The following is a 17,476-nucleotide window of genomic DNA, read 5'->3' as shown; positions in this document are numbered from 1 at the left end:
ATTTGTAACAGTTAATTGGGAAGACAAATGTCATAACTCTGAAATTAAACCCTTCTTCCTTCTTTCCTCCAGATTTTTTTGTCTGTGTGTGATGCCACAGGGCATGGAACATCCCTTTGGTCAGCTGGGGTCAGCTGTCCCAGCTGTATCTCCTTCCAAATGCTTGTGCACTTCCAGCCTGACCACCTGTGGGGTGGGGTAAGGAATAGAGAGGGTCTTGATGGCTGTCCTGAATGAGTGGTTAAGGTAGCTTAAAGAAAAGATATCCAAGGTATCAAAGGTATCAGCAAAGGTATTAGCAAAAGCAATTTTAATACAAATTTGTGAAAGCACAACAAAGTTCTGTGCCAAGGTTCCCTCTGTTGCTACATAGATACAGGGCACAAAGGAAAATTTGATTAGAATCAACCCAGAACAATGTACACAAAGACAAGGGATGCAAAAGGGTAAGGATGGAGAATGGTAAGGGTGCAAAGGCATAAGGGAGACCCACCCACTGGTTCATGAGGTTCAGAGTGAACCCCATTGCCAAACTTAGCCTTGGAATTGCTCAGTGATTTATGTCTAAAGGATTTGGCAGCACTTAATCACTGACTAATTTAACGCTTACAGAATGATTCAATAGGATTTACTACAAGGAAAACAGTGGCTTAATTACAAATGTAAGATGGCAACACTGATGCTACACTTGCTAGAGAGTATTGAAATCAATTTACATACGCAGACACAGACATGGATGTATGCATATATATATACACACACAGATGTGTATATGTATGCAAAGGTACCTGTTGAGTTCAGTGAAATACCATTGGATGCCTTTGCATTTCTCAGTGGGCAAAGGGTTGAGCCTTGGGGAGGGTGGTACCAGCCCAGCCCCATCGTCACTTTTCAATCACAGTCTCAGAGTTCTCAGACCTGTGAGTTGATGAACTCAGAGAGACATCCTGCTCCAAGAGAGGTGCTGGCACAGCCACTGTGGCCACAGGAGTTCAAAGGGCCTCACTTAGAATCCCCGTTCAGAGGGTTGCAAGATGCTTGGCTTTAGTCATACATCAATTTCCATCCTGGCCTCAATCCAGGTCAATAATTTTCATCAGAAGTCCAGTAACAATAATTTTGTTTCACTCTGGCTGTGATTCACACAGAAATAATTTTCCAAGGCTATCTGATAGAAACCAGAAGTTTATTAGGCAGCAGAAGTTCTTGAGAATAGGCAGTGTTACTGATAAGCTCTAGGGGAGCTTAATTGTCCAGCAGCCATTAGTTATGACCTAGGCTTAATGAGAATTCCTGAGAGCACAGAGTAGCTCATGGAGGTGGGGGTAATCATCACAACACTCTGCAAGCACAGCCCAAAAGTAACTGAAACACCCTTATTTCATCATCATCTCTTTTTTAATCAGAAATCCAAAACATAGTACATATGAGTTCCTTCTGGGAAAATCCATCACAGACAAATCCACTACTCTCTACTTGCTTTCTTGCCCATCTCTGCTGGGGCTAAAAGTGGGTAGGAACTCACCATCGTGAGATTGGCTTTGACAAATGAGGGGGTCCATTGGCTGGGCTGCTTGGAAAGGATGTTTGACTCTTGTGTTTTCCTAATCAGTGCTAATGGTAATTCTAACAGAGAGTTTTCTTGGTCTGGTTTCATTTGGAAAGCACCCTTGGTAGTACCTTCCTTTCTTGTGCTTTTAGTTGGCTTTTTGTGCTTTCAGACGGGGATGTAAAAATATATTCTGTCCTCCTTCTTCAAGGGTGGCTTGTGGAACTCTTTACCCTGCAATCCATGCTGCCAAGCATTACAAATAATGAAATTTGAGTTGAAAATTAATTACATTTGTGTGTGAGTTAGCGTTTGCACATCTGTGTGCCAGACTCACTGCAGAGCAGAGCCTCACAGCTGATCCCCTCAGCCAAGCCAATGTCATCTCTGGCAACATGGTTAGGAAAGGGCAGAAAATGCTGCACAGCAGCTGAGAGGGTGAAGAGTCAGAAAAATACGTAAGAAACAGCCCTGGAAACACCAAGATGAGAAAAGAAGGAAGAGCACTAGAGCAGAGAAGAGTAGCTGTGGAGGAGCACAGTGGAGCAGATGTCCGCGCTGCAGCCCATTGAGAACCCCACACTGCAACAGGTGGAGATATCCTGGAAAAACCTTCAAGCATATGAAGAGCTTACGTCAGAGCAGAATCCTGGCAGGAGCTGCAGCCCATGGAGAGGAGCCCACGCAGGAACAGGTTTTCTGGCAGAAGCCAGAGCCTGTGAGGAACCTACACAGGAGCAGTTCAAGGAGGACTGTATCTTGTGGGGAGGGACTCCATAGTGAAGCGAGGGAAAAGTGTGATTAGGAAGAAGCAGCAGAGAGGATCCCTCAAGGACTGACCATAACCCCCACCCCTCTGTGCTGTTTTTAAAGAAAGAAGTTGAGAGCGAAGGAGAGAACTTAAACATGAGAAGAAGAGGTAGGATAGGGGAAGGTGTTTTAGTTTTGTCATTGTTCCTCACCATCATACTCTATTTTTAATGAGAAACAAATGAAATTGTTTTCTCCAAGTTTAGTCTGTTTTGCCTATGATGGTAATTGGTAAGTGATCTCCCTGTTTGTATTTTAACCCAAGAGCATTTTCATCTTATTTTCTTCCCCTGTCCTATTAAAGAGGTAGAGTGAAAGGCTGGCTGAATGGGGGTGTGGCAGTCAGCCAAGGCTAACCTGCCACAAAAGGAAGTAAAAATATTTGTGCTTAGAGCTTTCCAATATTGATCTGGATTTTATCTGCTTGATAAAATCCTCTTCCAAAGGTTTCACAGTGTCAGTACTTCCTAATTATTATGAGCATGTGTTCACAGAATTCTCTGTTGGTGCTTCCAGTCATATTAAGAAAAGCCTGAAGCTTCCAGATGGAAAGCAGAGGAGATAGAGTGACTTTCTGAAGAACTGCAGTTCTTATCTGGGTTCTATGAGATATCTCTGTCGTTCTGATGCACGTCACTCTCAACCCTCTGGACATCTTACCTTTCTGCCAGTCTGGACTCCCCATATTATTTTGTAGTTTTCTGCCTCATGGAAGGAGAGGAGGCCACAAAGATGTGTTCTGTTTTCCTGCTGAGCCCTTCAACAGGAACAACAGGAAGGTAGATAAAATGATGAGTGGTTAAGGAAAAGTTCTGTGAGTGTAAACAACTCAAAGAAACTCCACAGGGCTGTGCAGCAGCTGCTTGCAGTTGAGAAAGTGATCTACACCGAGTCACAGCTGACTATTGTGAGCTGTCACAAAAGCAAAGGTGAATGGAGAATTGAACGGGGACATAGCAGGAGAGGTTTTTCTCACACAGAAACACCTCTGTTTCAAACTGGGGCAATAAGTGTGTGAAGAGACCTCGATGGTGTACATGAAAGAGAGTCAGTCTGGCCTAGGAGGAGGCTTGGGAAACAACTATTTAGTATCCAGCAAACCAAGATAGAAGTGAAACTTGGGGCTTTCTGTAATTTACAGAATATAGAGAGATTGTTGTTAATTTTCACTTTTGTAGCTATAGACAAAATAGTCTGTAAGTTTTAAGGAAGAGGAGACAATATTACTAAATTAAAATAACTTGATACCTTATACTTTGGTCAGTACTTTAAAAGAAATTTAAGATGAAAGGAACTCTCATTTTCCCCCCGTATTTCACTTGGGATGAGATCACCACCAAAACTTTAATAAATAAATATTGCTGGATAAAATAAATGTGAATATTTTAAGTGGATTACCAGTCTAAGGGGAGAAACTCTACATGCAACCAACCTGTCATTACTGTTTCAACTTGTATGGTTTGTGAATTATTTGAATTCATGTCAGATTTTAGACATACTGAAGGAGGACCAGAGCAGCTCAGAAGGGGTATCTGGGATTCTGGTTTTGTGTCCATCTTTGACCTGGATTTTCTTTGAGGAAGAATTTTGGAAATTAAATAGTCATAAAAGTGTGGGCATGTGGGTCTGGTTCTATCCACACTTGCTCCCTTGGAGTCATAAGCCTGACAAAGACTGTCTGATCTTGGCAGAAGAGCAGAAGATTCAAGCCGAAGACTGCAGAGTGTTCCCAGATCACAGAATTGTTTGGAGAGTCCTGTTTGGGCAGAGGAACTCAGTGGACAGTAAACCCAGAGGACATCTGCAATGCAAGGACATTGTGTCTTTCTAAACCTTCTGACTGCTGGGATCACTGCTGTTGGGGGGGTGTGTGTGGAGGGGGGAGCTGTGGAGGAGTGGAGTTGGATTCCAGAAATGCTGTAGAGCTTTAATGAGCTGTGTTGCTACACATCATACAGTTTCACTGAACCGTGGTAGGTAGCTTAAGAAGGAGGAGAGTGAAATATGGTATTAAAGATCCCTAAAAAAGAGACAGCTTCGCTGTAGGAAATAAGGAAGTTACATGGAGATCCAATGCAATGGACCACGACCATGATTTTCTCCCTGGAAGCAGCACTGGCTCCTCTTTGTCTAAAAGCAGGTGTGGATTTTTGTGCTCTCTAGATTTTGTCCCAGATTTAACTGGCCAGTATGGTATGCTGTTGTTCTGCCAAGGCAAGTATCCAGCTCAGTTTTAGAAATCTCTTTAACATGGCAGTGAAACACGCCTGGGATTAAAAAACATCACTGTATAAAATTAGTAATGCCATTAGAGCAATGCGAAGAAGGCTTCTTGAAATGAGAATCAAGTAAGGGAAGCTACTTTAGGGAGCCCTTATTTTGGGCAACGATTTTGTAGCCTGGACTTCAGCCTTGGATGGCAGCTCCACCCCATTTAAATAGTAAGCTTTTGAGGGAGGACTACTGCCCTGTGACACAATGCACAGCCCTTTGGCCCTAAATCCCAGAAATGGCCCACATTAAATTATTTTTTCCCTTTCAATTCCTTTCAATAGCAGAGGGACAATAGTCTCCCTCAGCTTTCACAGGGAATAAAGGACGCAAGCCTGTAAAGGTTATAGAAAATACAGCCTGCACTTACAGAAAATAACTGCAATAAACTAGGGTCTTTACAGGACTCCAGCTAATGCAGAGACAAGAGACAGTCACTGCCTTTTGTCATAGGTGATGTGGGTGATATGGATGCTGTTTTACAGTTGTTATAATCAAGAAATGCTCAAGCAATTACAACAAATGCAGGTAAAGCTGAATCTCCTCCTGACTTTGAAAAGGAGCAGGAATGTAATTTTTTGGTCTGGTACCTATCCCTCCTGTTCTAATTAAGATATTGTCAGCTTTCCCATTATAAAGCAATTTTATTTTTTTTTTAAGTTTAGCAACAATTGAATGAAAGAACTCCTGTAAATACTTGATTCAGCAAATTCGACTTCTGTCTCAAATCTCAGGTTGTACATACTGGGCACAACTATCTTCCCTCAGTGAATACATGCTTATGACTCATTAACAACCCTGCCAGAGATTTTATGATACCTGCACATCTGGAGTCCTCACATCTCTGCTTGGTGCCTTGTTGCCTCTACTAATGCTTCCCAAGCTTAAGCTGATCACCTCAGCTGCAAAGACATCAAATTTCCCATAAAGTGATTTCCCATAATTTCCCATAAGTGACCACCATTTAACTGGAGAGCCATTTGGGTCACAAGACGGAAGTGTGTAGGCAAGGCTGGCTTAGGGAAGATGTTCTTGCCTGAATCAAGCAAAATTGCTTATACAAGCTCTCTTGCACTTGCTGAGAAATTTACTTTGTTTCTCCTTCACACACATCTATTGTCTGGAATTAAAACTTTTTTTTTTTAAAGTTTTTAAGTTAAGATTTTTAAAAAAGGCATTTGGCTGCTTAGAATCTCCACATTTACAGCCATTCAGGAGACACTATTTCTAAGCCAGCTTTGTGAAAAGATCTGTTATCTTTGAAAGTAAGTATGAAAATTTTATGATCCTGTTACTGCTTTGAATGTATAATAGCTAATTTTTTAACACAGCCAGCAACTGTGGACATTTAGGTATGATGTAACAAATGCCTGATTATTTTATGTCTTTTCCTCTCTCTTCTGACTAAGCTTAGTTTGCCACAAACAACACTTCTGGATAACTTGAATGCCTAATTACAGGGAAGCTGATATCCTGATATGGAATTTATCATAAAATTGGACACAACATTTTGAAGGAATTTTTTAAAGATAGGTTAGGATTTTGTTTCTGCTTTATATTGGAACTTTTTATTTGAGGAAAAATGTTTTTATTTGAGGAAAAATATTTTTATTTGAGGAAAAAGTCTGCCTTTGAAATGGTTAAAATGAAATTATACCTCATGAGTTTTAGGCTACGTACTATTCTATGGCTACAAATGTCTTCAGAGAGATAATATTATCTATGTGTTCTGTTTCTCTGACTTGTGCTCATATATGATGGAAGAAAGAGAAATGCTGGCTGTGGCTAGAATTTGAAACTACTTGTTCTTGAATGTGTTATAGTCAATATTTAAGCTTGTCTTTTTCTTTCTTGTTCTATTAGGCTGGCACCAATATCAATTTAAAGACAGCAGATGGTACATATTTCACAAAATCATTTATGTTGGAAAAGACCTCTAAGATCATTGAGTCCAACCTTTGACCAATCTTCACCTTGTCAACTAAGTCATATAACTAAGTGCCACATCAAGTTGTTTCCTGAACACTTCCATGGATGGTGACCCTGCCATGTCCCTGGGCAGTCCATTCCAATGTTTAACAACTATTTCTGTAAAGAAATTCCTTCTGATATCCAGCCTGCACTTCCCCTGGGGCAGCTTCAGGCTCTGACCTCTTGTACTGTAGCTGGTTGCCTGGGAGAAGACACCGACCCCCAGCTGGCTGCAGCTTTCTTTGAGGTGGTTGTAGATAACTGTAAGGTCTCCCCTAAACCTCCTTTTCTCCAGGCTAAACAACCCCAGCTCCCTCAGCTGCTTCTCATAGGACTTACCCTTCAGCTATTTTGCCTCTCTGGACATACTCCAGGATCTTTGGCACAGGAGGATGGCCTGCTCCTGTGCCTTTAAAATTTCCTTCTTAAAAGTATGTCTCATCTTCCTGGACCCCTCTTTTATTAAGGTCTGAAACCAGGCACTGCTCCATGAATTTCAGCTGCTGTCACATAGAGAGCAACTATCCCTCCTTATCTTCCTGGCCTGTCCTTGCTGAAAAGGCTGTACCCACTGATCACAGCACTCCAGGCATGTGAGTGTACACTCTGTATTTCCATAAGCCCAGAGACGTCATTGTCCTAAAACTGTTCACAGAATTCTAATTTCTCCTGTTTGTTCCCTATGCTGTATGTGTCAATGTAGAGATGTTTCAGAGAGACAATTATGCATGCTGATTTCCCAGACCAGGTATGAGGGCTTTTTCCCTATGGCTGTTCTTTCTTTACATGCCTACACTTGGAATGATTGCATTTCACCCCCATTTTTTGTTGATTGCTATCTCCCTTCTCCTCCAGTCATCCTGGCTTTTGGCTTTCCTACTTGATCCACAACTGTTTCACTTGTTATTTCACAAATCACTCTGTGACACCATAATTTAATTTAAACATTTCCCTTTAAGGTTGGCAAGCCTCCTGGCAAAGATCCCTTTACCTCACCTTGTCAGGTGGATCCTGCCTCTTCCAAGTTGATCTTCAGAGGGGGTCCCAAGTTCATAGACACTGAAATTTTGCTGCCAACACCATCTCAGACATCAACTGCTGATCTGTAGGATCAGCCCAGTCCTTCTCAGGCCCTTGTCCCTCAACAGCAGGATTGGGGAGAACACCACCTGGTTTCCCATGCCCTCCCCCACTGTTCCCAGAGCCTTGTAGTCACTTCCTAGGTCTCCCCTGGCAGAGCCTCCATAGAACAGCAGCACAGGTTAGATGAGCCTTAGCAGCCTCTACACATCATCCTGAATTTAAGCCTCCAATAAGCAGCAAGCCTTCCCTAATGGAAAACCAAGTTGAGAGCCTTCATCACCTGTGGTGGGGTTTCCTACCGCTACCACTCACCATTTCCTTGTAGTGGTCCCAGGTAGCTCAGATTCAGCTGCAAGAAAAAATGCATTTGGCAGCACTTTCATCTCCTCATCGGGAATGAGGACAGTAAATGTATTCTCTAGTTTCAAGTCTTTAGGTGGGGCAGGACCTTCCTCTTAATGTAAGTCATCGCCAGCTTGCAGTCTTCATCATGATCAGAGTTTTTGTAGGCACAGGCTCTTCCTGCCCCTCTGCTACAGCTGAAGGTTCGAACTCTGAAGCTGCAGTATCTTAGACATGATGAGGCTCATGTCTTTCTTGTGCTTTCTGATGCTGTGTGGTGTGTTGATGCTCTCCTGCAGCTCTTTCATGGAGTTACAGTTTAGCACTCAAATGCTCTTGTGTGTAGCTGAATGAAGTCCTGTTGCTGCAAAGAAAGAAACACTGCAGATGTCAGATCCCAGACTGGTGAGAAGTGTTTATGTTCTATTGATCAGATGCAGAAGTGAACAACTTCATGGTGACATTTGGAAGCCTTGTTAACCAAGGTTCTGAGCTGCCTTTGAAACTATTCTTACACATATGAAAATTATTTCTTCTCTTGTTGCTGTTACTATGTTTATGTCCTCCAGGCTGTCAGATTTTTCAAAGCTAGTGATATATTTGTCCATAAAGCTAAGTCCATCTTCTTTTTTGCAGGAAGTGCCATATGAAAGATAAGATGCAGAGCTCAGTTTTGTGCTTCTTCAGAAAGAGAAGATTGCAAAACATGTCTGTGCTTTACCTGTCTGTGTTGATCCAGCAAGGCCAGATGAAGCCCTGGAGCAATGTCAAAATTACTGGAGGTAGTACCTGCTCACCTGAAAACATACAGTAAATCAATTCAAGGAAGGAGACTGCAGAATACATGGGAGCTATTCAAGTGAATAGCTGCCATAAATGACATCAAGGGAATGGGGATTATCCAGTGAGGGCTCTGATGAGCAATTCTCAAACCAAGGAGGGATTCAATTAAGTCTTGGCTGAAGACTGGGCTCATGCAGTCCTAAACACAGATAATTGCTCAATTTCTCTAAGCATTTTGAAATATCTGTCATTTCTATTTAGGTTTGGGGTTTTTTGGTAATTTAGATTGGAAATGAGACCTGCTGTTTCAACAAAGGGTCTCTATCTAGAACTGGCTGCATTTTTTAAGATGAATGAATTACTTAAAGCTCTCTTTTGTACTGTAAATCACTTGCAAACAAGTGCAATTTTTGTGCTGGTCTTCTTTCTCAGTTTGTAACATTTTAATAACTCTTTTTCCTGGATCTTGAGTAAATCCATAGGTTTTAGTGTTAACTACTTTACACTTCCCTTGTAACAGTGAATTAAGAATACCATGGACATGTGAATGCATTTCTGAAAAAAAGAAAAGAAGTCCTTCCTGTGGAACTTATCCTCTGTCTTCTCTGCCAAACGACTCCTGTTACTTCGTGCAAGGTAAATCTGCTCTGCGTTGCTTCATTTTTATTCTCCTAATAGAGCTGGAGACATTCTTTTATGTTATCATCTTTTTAGTGAATAAGCAAGTGTTTTTCCCAAGCTCACACAAATTATGGCAAAGCAGGGCATGGAGCCCACGTTTGCAGATGTATGAAAAAGATATAGTATCCTCAGAGGACTCTTTCCACCCACCTTGGTGAAACAACAACCATATTTAGGAAAGTAGAACATGAAGTAGGAAAGACACAGAGTAGATAGTCTGACATTTTGCTTTCCTGAAATCCGTGAGTGAATTTTTGCTATACTGTAAATAGGGTACATTCTTATTGATACTGACAGCATACTGAATCTAATATTAATTAAATGTTTTGCTCCAACATCCAGCAGAATCAATGGAAAAGCCTTCAGTAAGAGTGAGTCACCTTCTCTGATGAGGAACTTAAAAGTTAAAAGCAAGTGTCCTCATGGTCAGATTTATGATGCACACCCTGTAAGAAGAAGATTATGTCTTTGTAGAACACATCATTTATGCCACTGCAGTACTCACAGCAGTTAATGCAGCAATAAATAGTTCCACTGCTTTGAGTCAGTAATACATTTGTGGCCAGTGTCAAGTTATATTAATTAATTCTCTTCTTTCAGCTGGATTCACCTGAAGGTTGGTTGATATATTTGGCCTGCTTTGAGGATGATTTATGAGCTTGTATTTTCCTTTTCAGGAAGTGGAAAATAGTTGTAGAAAATATATAAATAGATACGCAAGTATAGACATATATATCATGAATTATAACTACAAATATTAATCCATATGTATTGGGGATATTCATATAGCCCTCTAGGGGAGCTTCTAGGTAATTTAATTTCTTTAAAGGTTTTTACCTCAAGTACTTATCCATTTGGTTGACTTCTAGAACTGGAAAAATTCCAACATCTTGGCTTGCTCCTGTCAGTCCCGGAAGAGAAACAATACCTTTATTCCAGATTAATCTGAACTCACCATGCAAATGAGAACTGATTAATTGCAGCCCCTCAGATGGACCATCTATATCTAATCCCATCTGTTTTCATCACCACCTGGAGAAAGTCCTTGTTCAACTATTTGCCCCTGCCATACTGTCCTTCTACCATGCTTAGAAAAAACACATCCAAAGCTTTTGGTGGGGAGATTAGAGTCTTCTCTCTGTATGATGCCAACCTTCCTCTGACAATGTTCAATCCATCACCATATTCTAAGTCTGCAAAATCTGGCTATGTCTGAGAGGCCCAACACGATGTGAGCCCATCCCTGTCCTAGTTTAGCTAGTTAAATTAAAGAGTGTATCTGACTTAAGACCAAATTCAGCTCTTTTGCTGTTAAAAACTCTTTTGAGAAAAGGTAAAAATAAGAGCCTGCCTCTTTTTTCCCTTGGGAACTACTTTTAAGGTGAAGCTTTACTGCAGTCCCCTGCCTGCCACCCACAGCAAAACCACGCAGCAACCACATCTGTGCCTGGTCTCATAATTCCTTTGTCCTGACCCTAACACAAAGCCTTGGCTTCCTGTTTAGGGCTCAGACCTGCCTCATCATTATAAAAGTGCTGGTTGATCAGTGGACTGTATCTGGTCTTCAGCAATGTCTCTGGCCCTGATCCTGACCTGGACATGCTATATCCTGGCTCCTTGCAGGTGAGCTACCCACTCATGCCTCCCTTCTTGTTGTGCTCTGCTCTCAGCTCGCTTTCCTTTGAAGAACAACCTTCTCATTGTGTTCTGACACAAAGTTGTCAATTAGTACTAAGTACTAAGGATAAAATATCATACCTTTTTTTTTCTCTACTATGTGTTAAGGGATGTTGAGTATGATCCTGCTGACTACACAGCACTCATACTCATCCTGCAGACACCCCACACTCACAGGCCCTCTCCATCCACCTGATACCCCATCTTAGAACCGAGTTTCCTCTGCTCATCAGCTGGTATCAGCTTGAAGATTGCCAGGGAATACCCACACACTTCCCCTGTACAGCAGGTCTGGGGAAGATACTAACACCCCTTCCACCAGCTGGCACCAGGCACAAGGGTTGTGGTCACACTCACACTATTCACCCCGGAAGCTTCTTTTCAGATACAAACTGTTCCCATCCCAGTGGCTGTAGATTCAAGATCCCCTTCATTCCAGTTGCTGGCACTGAGGCTCCCCCACTCACTTCAGCAGCCAACGCCGGCGCCCAGGGGTGCCCACAGCTCCAGCCTCACTCCATCAGGTGGTTCCCACTCCTCATGTGCTGCTATCCCAGCAGCTGGCACTGACTCCTTGCAGCACTCATATGCCTGGGATAGAGAGTGAAATCACACAGAAAAGTGTTTAGGAAGAGACAGGTCACATTGTAGTCGTGAGGCATCGGGCTCTGCTGGACTGATTGACCTCAGCTCAAGGGCAATACACCTCTTTTGTACCCTTATATTTACCCCACCTCTTTGTTCCTCCCTGCTCCCTCTTCTCCTGCACATTGCCTCCTCAACTGGAATAGTCCTACTGATGCACCCCCGTATCCTGGATCCTCAGGTTTGCATCCTTATCCTTCTAAAATTTCTAAGTTTGCCTGAAGGTTCTTGATATCTCATCAGTTGGTATGACTGACCAGGTTTGTTTAGATGGGAATCTCTCTTATAACTTGTCATTCTGGTTTCTGTCTCTGCTCGTTCATATTTATGGTTTCTTTAACCAGATATCACTAAAGAAGAAGAGACTCTCCTTCCACATACTCTTACAATATTTAGTTAAATGTCATAGGAATGACCCTAGAAAGGTTTATTGAGATAAACTTATGGAGAATACTGTTAACTACTAGGAGAGAATAAAAAAAAAAAAGGGAAGATAAAAACTTTGTAAAGCAATAGGAGATGAGTCATGGGACAGCTCTTTTCCACTGTGTTAAAAACTTGTCATTTTGCATGGAAAAGCCAGATGTCTTCACTTCTACAAGTAATTTCATTTTAATTAGCTTTAAGTTCACAACTACAAAAACCTTGCTTTAATATAGACTTTGAGAAACTAAAATTGAGGGGAAAGGCCAGCTTTATAAAACCCTGAGTAATTTGGCAGTGATCAAAGCATCATGTATTTATTCTCTGCTTGGTTCATTTCTATAATAAATGGTTCTTTCTAGATTTGTCAAGCTTTTAAAGAGAGAAAAAAATTCTCAGGCATTTTTGTTTGTTTTGTTAAAGGTGATATTTTAAATCTAAAAAAGCCTCTTTAGCTCTAGTTAATTGGATACTAAATCATTCAGTGGAATAACTCATACAGAAGTTCTATGAAAATGTAGAATTAAAAAATCAACAGGAATTGGCCTTTTGTTTTGCCTGTCCTCCAGATAAAAAAAACAAACCAAAAAACCAAACCAAACCAACAAACAAACAAAAAACAAACCAAAATGAACTCACCAAAATATTGTTTCCTTGACGTGGTTTTAGTTGACTCCATTTAGACAGCTGGGTGACGATCTTTGATATTTTTTATCTGCATTCAGGTGGAAGAAAATATCATTTCCCCTATATGATTCTTGGTGGGTAATGTGCTATCTTGGTAGTCTACCCACTTCAGATTGTCAGAAGGGAATTAATGGGAGTGGGAATTATCCAGAGGAGACAGTGTTGCAAAAAAAGGCATCTACTAGATGGCAAAAAATGGAATCTACTAGAGTTTTGAAAGGGTTAGAAACTAAGGGAATTTCATCTCTTCTTCCATCACATGTTTTTGCCCCAGTGAGAAACATTTTGTAAGCATATAGCCTCATTTCTCTTCAGCCTTGGTGAATCAGGCATGGGTCTCATGCTTCCCACTGCCATGTTAAAAGTAGAACTGTACAGAAACATCCTGTTTCTTAGTCTTCTCAGTCCTGTTTTGACAGGAGGAGAGCTTTTTTGAAAGAAACTGCATGTTGACTTAACCTTTCTTTCCTCCCCCAAAAAATTTTCAGCAATTTTGTCTCAATACAAGTGCTTGGAGATTTTCTGTGTCTGGTGAAGGGGTTACTAGCAAAGTTCTGAAATGAGTCACTTTCTGGTTACTCTGTCTGCTCTTGTGTCAAAGTAACTGGCAATGTTTGACCCGACTGATGCACGCAGCAGCAGATCTCTGCTATCATGGTACGTGGGGTGACACTGTTTCCAGTGAGGCCACAAAACAGGACTCACTCGAGCACCTCTGCAAAACTAGTCCAGTGTCTCAAACACTGGGATTCAGCAGGTAAGAGAAGCCAGTAAAGTTTAGTGACATTCCTGAGAACTGTGTGCATAGCAAATGTCATCAGCCTGCATGCCTGTATCTCTGTATCTCAGCAAGGTCCTAGGCAGGTGGGCCCAAGGATGCGAATGGCTGCCCTAGAAGAGCTCATTTGTCCTGGTGATTGTGAAACAGTTTAAGTTCAGGAGCCAAATGAATCCTCAGCAAGTTTTTGGACCGTACAAAATCTGGGAGGAGTGACTGAACACCAGTTGGTTGTGTGGCCATTCAGAAAGACCTTGACTTCCATGGGTAGTAACACAAGGATGTCTTGTGCTGGCCCTGTGTGAGCAACACCAACTCATCTAAGCAGCAAGCTGGCTGGTTTTATATTAAGGCAATGGGGCAAGCCTCACTTACTCTCATGAGCACTGAAAAACTCAGAAGTGGATGGAGATCACAGCAGCAAGAGTGCTAGGACAGGATTCTTCTCTTGTGACTGCAGATCTTAGTACAGGGCAAAAGACCCAATAGCTAGCTTCTATTGACCAGCTGTGTCAGAAGCGGTGTGACCTTGGGTCTCATGACACATTAAGAGCTTTCCTTTGCCTTCACAGAGCAGTTTTCTACAGAAAGAGAAAAGACAGACTAAGGGGAGGAATGTAGCAGCACATTATTTTGCAGATGTAGAGATGCACTGACCATGAGCCTGCAGTGAACCTCCAACATAAGTCTAGCTTCATGCATGCAAGTGATACATGGCCTCTACAAATGCCTGTGTGCACAGTAAAAGCACAGTGTTAGCCACAGACCTCACAACATCAGGGTTAGATGATTTATCCACATCTACATGACAAGCTGTGGTGGGTTAGACCCAGACCTACAGAGCCACTCAGTCACTCCTCCCCAAGTGGACTGTGAAAGGATGTCAGAAGGGTAAACATGTGAAAACTCGGGGGTTGAGATAAAGACATTTTAACAGGTAAAACAAAAGCTGTGCTTGCAAGGAAAGCAAAATAAGGAATTAATTCACTGCTTCTCAATGGCTGGCAGGTGTTTAGTCATCCCCAGGAGAGCAGGGATGTTATATATCCTTGATATCTAACACTATATCTAATCTTCGTTTGGAAGACAAATACCATAACCCTGAACATCCCCACCTCTCTCCTTCTTTCCCCCAGTTTTTATTGCTGAGCATGGTGTTACAGGGTATGGAATATCCTTTTGGTCAGTTGGGGTCACCTATCCCGGCTGTTTCCCTTCCCAACTTCTTGTGCCCTCCCAGTCTGCTTGTTGCAGTGAAGGTCTTGACCCTGTGTAAGCATGGTACAGAAACAACTAAACCACCATTATATTACCAACAATTTTCTGGTCACAAATCCAAAGCATTGCACCTTATTAGCTGCTACAAGTAAAATCAACTCCATCCCACCCAGTACTGGCAGCCTGGAATTCAGTCTAGTTATCCAGAGTCCAAGAACAGAGTTTTCTTGAAAGTATGGACAGGCCTTCTTCCCTTTAACATCACACTCGACATGTGTTTCTTTTATTTGCTGCAACTGAAAATTTTAGCAGGTTTCTGCACAAGCTTTAATGTGTGCCTTGTGTCAAGGTCCATTAGTTAAAGAGGGACAGTTTCCACTGCGACACATAAATGCACTACTATTTCTTCCTTATGGATATCTGGTGTGCTCTCACCACAGAGTGAGGACTAAGAGTCTAGCTGGTAAACCTACTAGTAGACAGCTTTATCTGATAAACACTCAGAGCTGTGCCTGTGCCAGAAATAATCCATCCTGAGAACACGCCATCCACCACTTTTTGGATGGATGGCAGATTGAAAGGGGGATGCATTAATCAAGCATTTTTTTTTTTTTTATTCTCTATTTCCCTCTCTGCTGACATTAATTCTTGCTTTGAGGATCTGAGGTTTCTACTAGGGGTTGATGGGGTCCATTGTCAGAGAACGGGAAGAGTATCTTTGGCCTTAGGCTTGCCAGGCTGGTGAAGAGGGCTTTAAACTCAAGGTGCTGTGGGAGGAGAACCTCAGTCCATTCCACTCCTACCAGTTTGATATCAGTATTAGTGAGAGATGCCCAGAGCTTGGAGAGGGATTGCAGGTCAGTAGGAGAGCATCTGAAAAGCATTACAAGGCAATTCCTGACACTCCACCCAGTAAGTGGGCTGAACTTCAATGCCTTTATGCAAACACAGGGCATGGGGAGTGAACTTGACTTAGAGAAGTGTGCATGCTTGCAGACTCCTGGTCTTATTTGCACCACAGAGACGTGAAGGGATGGCTCCTATAAATGGAGTGTTGGAATGGAAGGATACAGGCTCTTCAGGAAGGACAGGAAGGGGACACAAGGGCATGTAGTGATGGGACTAAAGGTGATGGCTTTAAGCTGAAGGAGGGTAGTTTTAGATTAGACACTAAGATGAATTTCTTTACAGTGAGGGTGGGGAGGCACTGAAGAGGTTGTCCAGAGAAGCTGTGGTTGCCCCATCCCTGGAACTGTTCAAGGCCAGGTTGGATGTGGCTCTGAGCATCAAAGAATTCAGCAATTCTTTTCCTACTTCTGCTGCTGTTTCTTCCTTCCCTGATAAGGGTCAGGATCTGGTTCTAAGATGTGATTTAACCTTTGACAATACAGAAACCTGTGCACCACAGCCCAAGTGTGCAACATCACAGGTGGCCTTAGTTGTAACTTCATCTTCATTAGGCTATTCTTAGGCTAAATTTTTTCCAAACTATGCTCCAGCCTCCCTTTAAAGCCCCCAAAAGGCAGACTTCCCTCTAGCTTTGACAAACTGGGTTTTCAAGTAGGGAAAAAAAAAAAGAAAAGGAGGCAATTTCTCATAGTAAATGTTTGTGGCTGAAGAACTGGTTTACCTCTATCTACCTCCCTGTACATGAAACATTCATGTTTCTTGGTTTCTTTCTTCTAAAAAAAAAAAAACCACAAAAACAAAAACAAAGGATGCCTCATACTTCCAATGAGGTATTGAAAAACTTTTTTAACATATCAAGAAAAGAAAATATTTCCTGTAATGGCTGAGCATCCATAAGGGGAAGACCATTTTTCACCAAAATAGGCCCTGGAATTTTCTCATTTTAAACCAACTAAAACCAAAAAAATTGCACTGCATTTTCAGTGGAGATTAGTGCAGGGGAAACCCCTGCTTGAAATTTTTGTGGAAATTCCTCTTTCGTACATTTCCTCTTCTTACCTGGTTGCAGGTATGTCCAGGTGAAAATATCACTGTAAATTCCTATGAGGAGGGCTGCTAACATGACAACCTGGAAGTGCTGCCTTCCTCCATCCATCCCTGACAAACTAACAACAATATCAGACCTGTTTGACAACTGAGGCAGGTTATCTTTCACCTATGTTGCTTTATGCACCATAAAAGATGAGCTCTCAAAATCCATGGAGAGCAAGTAATCAATGTGCTATTTCACACTTATGAAGAAGCACAAGTCTTAAAAATGAAAAGGGTAAAGAAAAAAAAACACAGCAACAAAAACTCACTTGGGAAGACACAGTTTGCTCACTGCAGGAGTTCAATTCTCCAGGCTTCTGGTAGTGATTTTGCTCGAGCATAATTGCTTTTGTGAATCAGGCAATCACATGACACAATAAGTAAAACAGTAAATCAGTTCAAGCAGCGATGTACCTTATAATTAAGCAATGCAAGTAATCAGCCTAAAATGGGGCCCGCATGAAATTGTAGTGTCATCAAGCAATAACACAATCACAGCTCTGCATCAAATGTGGTAATCATGGGGAAAAGGTTGTTTAATTATTAAGCCCCTCAAT

General features: G+C 41.9%; 1 long non-coding RNA gene across 1 annotated transcript; it reads right to left on the bottom strand.

Annotated features, from left to right (window-relative positions):
• Positions 1-274: 274 nt before the first annotated feature.
• Positions 275-14,091, bottom strand: LOC126647670 (uncharacterized). Its single transcript, XR_007630638.1, has 5 exons — positions 12,875-14,091; positions 11,635-11,758; positions 10,328-10,391; positions 8,748-8,823; positions 275-8,390 (listed from the first exon to the last, which is right to left on the bottom strand). It is a non-coding gene; the product is annotated as an uncharacterized LOC126647670 (long non-coding RNA).
• Between the last annotated feature and the right edge of the window lie 3,385 nt (positions 14,092-17,476).

Source organism: Myiozetetes cayanensis, unplaced genomic scaffold (genome assembly GCF_022539395.1).
Source record: "Myiozetetes cayanensis isolate MyiCay16 unplaced genomic scaffold, myiCay2020 scf4, whole genome shotgun sequence".
Classification (NCBI taxonomy): Eukaryota; Metazoa; Chordata; class Aves; order Passeriformes; family Tyrannidae; genus Myiozetetes; species Myiozetetes cayanensis.
The sequence above is the reverse complement of the archived record's forward strand: the minus strand, read 5'-3'. Positions and strand labels throughout refer to the sequence as shown.